The sequence below is a fragment of the Diadema antillarum genome, unplaced genomic scaffold (assembly GCF_040938485.1).
Source record: "Diadema antillarum isolate AM-2024a unplaced genomic scaffold, OU_Dant_1.0 seq00000170_RagTag, whole genome shotgun sequence".
NCBI classification, from domain to species: Eukaryota; Metazoa; Echinodermata; class Echinoidea; order Diadematoida; family Diadematidae; genus Diadema; species Diadema antillarum.
Window position 1 is genome coordinate 903,653 of NW_027271239.1, and position 9,023 is coordinate 912,675.

Below are 9,023 nucleotides of genomic sequence, written 5' to 3' on the forward strand. Positions count from 1 at the left end.
AATGCTTCTGTGTTTCCTGCTAAACTTGTTTGTTAGTGGGGAAAAGAAAAGAAAAGAGAAGAGAAGTCTCGCTCTACCACGTCTACATACGACAACGCCTACGGATATCTTTGTTTCACATTGTTTGTGGGGAAAAGAAAAGAAAAGAGAAGTCTCGTTTCATGAGAGATGTTCAGATCCCGCTCGACACCACAACGCCTACGGATGTCTAGGCTGAAGGTGGGTTTGAATGTCTTATAGGGCAGATAGAGCACCAACAGTAAGTGCACGCTATCTTTTGAAGAGAAACAATACTTTGTTTCACACAAGATGAACAAGCAGAAAGACAACTGATAATCATCCGCTCATGTCAAATCAAGCAGAAGTTTTTCAAAACATTTCAAGAGGCATCTTGGTGAGTTACAGTCTGTTAAACATGCCAATATACTGTGAAAAACAAATTGAAGGCCACCTGCAATAGGCCACCTGCAATACAGCCTCGCATTTTTCGACATCACAAAAACTTTGATCAACACGTTCCATATATACTCGTGATGGAGAGGGAAAATAATAAACAACAACATTGCAAGATTAATGCATTTCTTCCAAGACAACAGACAGGAACTGATTCTACGTAAAATACATTAACATGTATTTTGATTTTTTCCATGCATTTTTCCCATATCATTACACACAATCATTATACACGTATACTTGATATGGTGTTCAGCTCACTGTGTGCAGACTGAGCACGACCCGATAATTCAGAACCTCTGCCTGAGAAAGGATTGTAGCCTATCCCGCGAGTCAAAAAGAAGCTTTCTTATCATCTCGTGCATCCTGTACTCTATGTGCAATGCACTCATCATAGAGACAAGCTTGCCTTCACCCAAACTGTTTAGATATTGTCATTGGAAGATTCTGATGATCGCATACAGTGGTTGTGCACCTATAAGAACGCTGGTCTGACCTCAGGATGTCTATCCAGTTTAGTCGTGGAGGAGATTTGTGTGCCGATCCGTGCAATGTACGTAGGCTCAATCGCGCGCTTCACTGAAGACGCAGATGCTGCCCTGTCTTGAAAGAGATCGAGGGTATAGATCTAGATCAATTTCAGCAGGTTACACTAAATCATCACTTGCTGGCAGAGAGTCTTAACCGGATCATGCAGGTGGTATTACCCGCTGCCAGCGTACCCTGATTCACACATTGGATGCAAACCGGATGGCGGCCATTAGTGGAAACAACCAATATTTGGGCATGGGGGCACAACTCTTGGCCAGGCCCAAGTGTTAAGGAGTATCGAGCATAAAGAAGACAATTAGAGTAAATAGTAGTTCCACTCCTATTTGAAATTGAGGTTCCTAAACAGGTCATTGAAAAAATGCCCAAAATTGCCTGACGTAATGACCCAAACTTAATTGGATGACAATAGCAAGTTGCAAGACACAGGGTTGCTTCATGTGGAATGCATGTTATGCCTCACAGTATGTCGCTTTACAGATGGTCCATGACGTCACTGTATGCTTCAAGACCATGAGTCATTCACCGGAACCATACAGCCCACGAGCTTGACACTGACCAACACAGGCCCGCCAGCTCGAAACTAGGTAGCATTGCCCATGAGCTTGACACTTAGGCAAACCAGGCCCATAAGAGTCCGACACATCGGGGGGGGGGGGGGGGGGGGGGAGGGGGAGGTCCACAAAGACCTCAACTGAATGGATTAAGCTTTCTGATGTAATACATATATTAATCTCGTGGGCCTTGTTTTCCTCGAGTGTCGAGCTCGCGGACCGCACAGCTTGTGGGCCTATTATATTTGATGTCGAGCTCATTGACCTTGTTCATCTAGTGTTTAGGTCACGGGATGTATGACTCGTGGGCTGCGTAACTCATGGGCTGTACGACTCTGGTTGTTTGACTCGTGACGTACATCTGATGAGGTGGGCCTGTTGTTTTCTGGTTAGCATCTGTCACCCTTTCATCCAGTTCAAGGGACTTTGCCATATGCCTGTTCACAAACTATTAAGCATCAACCCAAAATATGGTACTCCTCTCCCCACCTTCCATGTTTAAGCGTACAAATTTTGTCCAGTGCAAATTGGATAATGTTGCACATAATTTCATGCAAGCTAGTCTGCATAAAGTGACTAACCCAAACATAAATATTATATTTGAGGTCACTGCCATCACTGAAGACACGTAAGCTTCATTTCTGAAGTAATTGACCGCTCACATTCCTGAGACTTGTTACTATGAACCAATGCTTTGTGGAATGTGGATACATACTTTGATTATAACGTCAAGGCGTGATTTGTACATTTAGGATTAAACCATTGAAGCCAAACATCAATATTTGCAATCCTACACAAATTTTTAGTGATATTCTAAAAGTCTGACCTCACACTGTCCTTAGAGGTCAAAGTTGGATATACACAGGCTGACCAATGTTCTGTGGAATGAGAAGACACTTCTTGTAGTATAAATGCTAATAGCATAATGCATGATTGCACACCAGGTATACAGTTAACCATTGAATATACATTAAATATCAATATTTTGATATTTTGAGGTCATTGACCTGTCACAGTCCTCAGAGGTCAAAGGCAGAGACGTGTAAATAATTTCCCTTGATCTGAGGAATAGGAAAACGATTCAGTTGTAACACAAATGAATTTTTAGGACATCGTTATGTTTATCATCAACAAATTGCACCAAATATCAAAATTCTGATAATTTGAGGTCATTGGAGGTCAAAGGTAGAAACCTGTCAAGGATCTATGGAACATGAAGACAATTCCACTGTAACAAAAATGAGTTTTTAGTACATCATTACCATATTTAACATTAATCAATGACGCAAAATATCAATTTTTATCAAATTTTGAGGTCATTGACCTCTGGAGGTCATCAGAGGTCAAAGGTAGAAACCTGTCAGGGTTCTATGGATCATGAAGACAATTCCACTGTAACAAAAATGAGTTTTTAGTACATCATTACCATATTTAACATTAATCAATGACGCAAAATATCAATTTTTATCAAATTTTGAAGTCATTGACCATTGGAGGTCATCAGAGGTCAATTCAGACTTACCTCCCGATCTTAAAATGAATCTTATAACATGTACTAACACTGGTGAAAATTTCATGGTTTAGTCAAATTTTGCACAATTTTTCGGCTTATCTGTTCTACTAATAAAAGTCAACGAAGTAGGAAATTAGTAACACTTAGTAAAGCATTTGTAAATATGTTTCATATAAATCATAATAGGTTTCACTTCTCAGCTTGAGATTGATGAGTTCCTAATTATATATACGGTATGACATCTTTAACCGCATGATCTGGACGAATCAAATCATGAACAAAAGATTACTCAATTCAATTCAATTCAATTCATTAATTTTCATTCTTCTTTTTCCAACAGAACATAACAAAATAAATCACTAATTACATCATGAACATAAACATTCGCCTCTGCAAGAGATAAAATGATACAGATAAACATATGAATGCATACTGATAAAAACGCAAAGTTAAGTTTTAGTTAAGAAAAAAAAAAGAATTGAGTGGTCCACTAAAAAGCAAGCTTATATACTGTTAACCACTCAAAAAAATCTTATGAATTACTTATTTACAAATACATATCACAAACATAATTTACGACAGGACGGAACAAAACAGGAGAAACACAAGACGACTTGACAGAATAGATGGAAAGAACGGAAGGAAAAAAAAGAGAGAATGCCTATACACGCTGAACAAGGGAAATGGAACAGGGAATTGGGGTCCTTCAGAGAGCTGGTGCTGTACGCAGCTGTGCAAGTATTATAGTGGCTTATTCATTACAAAATAATGAATTCAGTGACTGATTGATTGATGGATGTATAATGAACCCTGAGGTTGATGAGACCTAGCTAATAAAAACAGGATATTAGAGAGGATTTAACAGAAAGAATTTCAACTTGCACGGAATAATACAAAGATGAAGAATTTGTTATTTCACAGCTTAAGAAATTCCAAAATCTAGGACCGGTGTAAATAAATGTATCTGAGCCAATAAAGTTCTCAGGAGGCAACGGCGTAAATCCGTACTGAGGAGTGGGGGGGGGGGGGGGGGGGAGGGGGGATGATCCTTTCCTTTTTTTTTTTTTTTTGCTTGTGAGCCGACTTTCGGCGGAAAATCAGACCTTAAACTACGAAGACGGTGAGAACTTGTTGCACTATCATATGTTGTAAATGGTGCAATTTTATTCATATTTGCATGTTTCATCGACTTGAAACAATCCCACTTGTTTAAGGTAGCAGAATATTTTGATGTAGATTACAATGAACAATTTGCCTTTGACATATTGACATATTTCCCCCCCCCCCCCTCCTCGTCCTCCAGGATCGACGTCCCTGCATACGATTGGGCCTTTGCATTCTTAGAATGCAAATAAAAATGAAAAAAATTAATGAAAAATTCGGAAAGCTGTTAATCCCAAAAGTATACTGTAGTTTTTAATGGGAAACAAAGCGGGGAAAGGGTTGATTGAAAGAAGATATCCCCTCCCTTCCGTGGTGGATCTTTTGTGTGTTTGTTTTTGTTTTTGTTTTTGTTTTTTTGTAACTGAAGTGACAGAACTAGTGCACTCTTAAGATAAACATTTTGGAATCTGTCAATCTAAAAAGAAAAAAGGAAGAGGACCGAAAGGGGAGGGGGTGTCCCCCTCCCACGTGAGATTTTTTTTTTTTTCATTTTGAGAATTGAAATTCTGCAATGTGGTGCACACTTATTGGATAAGATATTTGGACAGTTTCGCTATCAAAAAACGCAAGACTTTTTTTTCTCATTTCGGGAATCATTGGGGATCAGAATGATATGTTTGCCCCTCCACCCTCCCCCATCCACGCCCCCCGTCCTCCTGGATCGACGTCCCTGCACAGAGGGTGCCTTTGCATTTTTAGAATTCAGATGAGAATATCTCGTAATCAAATCTATGAGGTAATCTGGGAAAACTTCAACCCCAGAAGAGTATACTGTTTTGTTTTGGTTTTTTTTTTTTTTTTTTGGGGGGGGGGGGGAACCTTCCATTAATTGAAAGTGTCTAGATATCTCCTCCCACCAACGGAACTTTTGCATTTTGTTAAACTGAAGTAACAGACCTGGCGCACGCTTTAGATGAAACATTTTAAAATCTGTAGATCTACAAAGTGTATTAAGTTGAAAGGACTGTACGGGGAGGGTATGGGAGGAGGTAGGCCTGTCCCCCTCTTACACGAGGGAGATTTTTTTTTTCCAGAATTTAAATTCAGCCATCTTTGGGTGAAATATTTACAGTTTTCTATCAAAAAAGTAAGAACATTTCCATATCTCGGGAGTTACGAGGAGGATAAAAATGATATGTTTGTCCCCATCCCAATACTTTTATGGGGGAACCATCCCCCCCCCCCCCCCCATCGACGCCTCTGCATATGAGGGAGCTTTTGTAAGTGAAAGATCTGCCGCACACTCTTTGATAAAATCAGTGGCGTACCGTGGGTCAAGACATGGGGGGGGGGGGACCTCGTGGAAAAGTAATTTTGGGGGTGTGTATGCTTGTGCGTGCGTGCGTGTGTATGTGTGTGTGCGCGTGTGTGCGTGCCCTGTCAGTCTGCAAACTTAATGGGGACTACACATAACGGAATGTGATACATTCCACAGCGCAGTCATTGAGCAACATTGTAAGTTTTCCTTACATGGATTATGGAATGACGGTGTGAAACGACAAATTACTGTCAGCAACAGCAGGAAAATTGCATAACGATTAAATGCGAGCGAGCGGAGTGAGCGAGCTTGAAAATTTTGGCATTTTACAGTCCAAAAACTGCCGTTTATAGCTACATTTTTTCGCTTTGGAAATTAAGGGGGGAGGGGCGCACCGGGCGCAACTGCTGACAATTACTGGCAGCAACATCAGGACAATGGCATAACGATTAAAATCAAATGAGAGCGAGCGAAGCGAGCGAGCTTGAAAATTTGGACATTTTTACAGTCCCAAAACTGCCGTTTGTAGCTATTCTTTTTCGGCTTGGAAATTAAGGGGGGGGGGCGCACCGGGCGCAACTGCAGGCAATTACTGGCAGTAACATCAGGAGAATGGCATAGCGATTAAATGCGAGCGAGCGGAGCGAGCGAGCTTGAAAATTTTGACATTTTACAGTCAAAAAACTGCCGATTGTAGCTATATTTTTTCGCTTTAGAAATTAAGAGGGGGAGGGGGCGCTCGGTGCGCACTATATCCCTCTTCAATTATGGTTAAAAGAAATCTTAGAAAAATATCTTATTTCTCAATTGATTACCCTTTCATGTCGATTTCAAAAGTAGTTTACTAACCCTTGAATTACCATTTTGGTGTCTTTTTTTACCAGCGGATTTGGGGGGGGGGCACGTGCCCCCAGTGGGACCCCACCCCACCCCCGTAGTTACGCCACTGGATAAAATATTAGGAAAAACGTCAATATCAAAAGTGTACAAAGTCTATCGAAAGGGATCCAGTAGCGGAGCTTTTGCATGTTTATGATTGCAATTCAACGATTTGGTGCATAGTTCTGGCGGTATTTGGACAATTTTCCATGAAGACAGTTCGAGATTTGTCCTCATGTCGGGAATTGCTTGGGGGACAAATGATTTGTCTGCCCCAACATTTCCGTAGGGATGGGGGAATGCCCCTTTGCCCCCCCCCCCCCCCGATAGATTCCATCCCTGTGTATGCCCATAGATGTATCCTGACTGAGTCATCAGAGTCATCATTGTTTCAGGAATGATTCAGGAAATGGAGGGGGGTTTAAATTATGGCAGTATAGTTTTGTTATTGCTTGTTTGTTTGTTTGTTTTCGTACATAATTTGCAGATGGTCCCGAGTTGCTCGCGTTATAGCATGTTTACATGTAGGCCTATACGCTATTTGACGTTATCAACGTCTGGACCATACCTTATGTCGATATTACTTTCTTCGCGAGCGAGCGAAGCGAGCGAGCGCTTGAGAAAATTATGTAGGCCTATACATTATCCTATAAACGTATTTAGAGAGAATACTGTTCAGCTCTGTTACCTGTGTGAAGGCGGGCGTACGAACGTCATGCAATATGCCAAAATTAATACAATCACATTTCTGCTTCCTCCATTTTCCCCTCAAATTTCAGGGGGGATGATTGTACAGGCCATACCCCTCTCCTCCATTTCAGGGGGGGGGGGGGATATATCCCCCCATCCCCCCCCCCCCCCCCCGGGATTTACGCCCATGTCAGGAGGGGTAAATGAAACTCATTAGATTGCCTAGTGGGATACTTATGAAAAATAAAACTGGTTCCGTGGGAACATTGAATTGAAAATATTGGGAAGTGCATTTGCGTTGTAATTAAACATAAAACTGTGACTGACCGAGATGAAAAAAAAGTACAAATCTTTGATTTTCAAAATCTTATATTTAGTAAATAATGGATCTGAATGAGAACGTGGCGGGACACAAATGATATACGAAGTGATTTTTTTTTTGTAACAGTAGTTTATCTAGTAAAGTTTGATGGGCACTACCCCATGCTAGGAGTCCGTAATTAAGATAAGGTAAAACTAGAGAAAATACAACGGCAACAAACAGGATAATGGAATATGAAACTTGAGTCTATTAATGATACCAATATTACTTGAAATTATTGTACTAATGTTAATAATATGCGGCCTCCACGAAAGTTTATCGTCCACCGTGATACGTGCAGAGTCATCAGAAATCATATCTGTGCGTAAAGCTTCTATGGAATTGCTAAAAAGCCAGTTTTCTGGAGATTAAGTGATAATTCATCATAGCTCTTATCCACTGAGTTACTTTTTCTTCAATTCGGAATTAACGATTCGTACGAGAGTACCTGGATTTTGGTGAGAAAAGAAAATATTTGAATCATCAGCAAAGAGTATAAATGAGAGTATGTCACATGATCTGCAAAAGTCATTAATGTAAATAACAAAAAGTGAAGGTCCTAACAAGCTACCCTGTGGGACGCCACATTTAATGAATCCTATAATAGACTTGAGTTGTTCTCGTTCAGAGTTACGTATTGTTTTCGATTTTGTAGGTAATTCCTGAACCACTCCAAGGCCTTCCCCCGTATTCCATAATGAGACAATTTGGAAAGTAAAATGTCATGAATAATTGTATCGAAGGCCTTGGAGAAGTTCAGGAAGATACCAATAAGATAAGAATGATTACCAATAGTATGCGCGGTGTGGTCAATAAACTTCAAATTGGCATGAACGGTGCTGTGTTTCTGACGAAACCCAAATTGAGAATTTGTAAAAACATTGGGAAATTAAGAAAATTCGTTGTTCTTGTAAATACTATGAACCTAAGACCCTAAGAATATGAACCTAACCAAGGAGGCGTCTCACCTCCCTGACTTAACTGTTATAGTGTCGATGAAGAAGTGATTATGTACAACATGCATCTTATTCATTTCTGCCCTTGATAAGTTGGCACCTGAGAAACGGCTCAAGGTTGCAATGTTATTTTTCCACATTTTTAGGACTTTAAAAAAAAAGATGGGGTGCATATTTCCCTGTTACATCTATTTGGAATTCAAGTGAGAAATCCGGTTCGCGGATACCAACTGGTCGGATAGAATGAGATTTGGCGGGTTCATTTATTAACATCATTCAGCTATTGAACTTCAGAACAATAGTCATTTCTGACAATTACACTCAACATGAATAGGCGTTTTCACATCAGCCCGATAAAAATCCAAGCTCGAGATATTTTTCGCAGAAAATAGTCAGCAAAATAGCGCGCTATTTCGAAACATCGGGCTGATGTGAAAACGCCTATTGAGTCTCGCCGGACAAAGCAATACTCAGTAGTTAATACTTGCAAAAGTTGGATTCCAAGCGATGGAATAATTATATTCAGGAGTAACAGGTGGTTATGAACGGACTCATTCCTTATGATATCCTCAGGGGAAAGAACCCATAAATCGAAAAGCAAAATATTAGTTTAAAATAAGTAGACCGGTTCTTTAATGTATTCAGA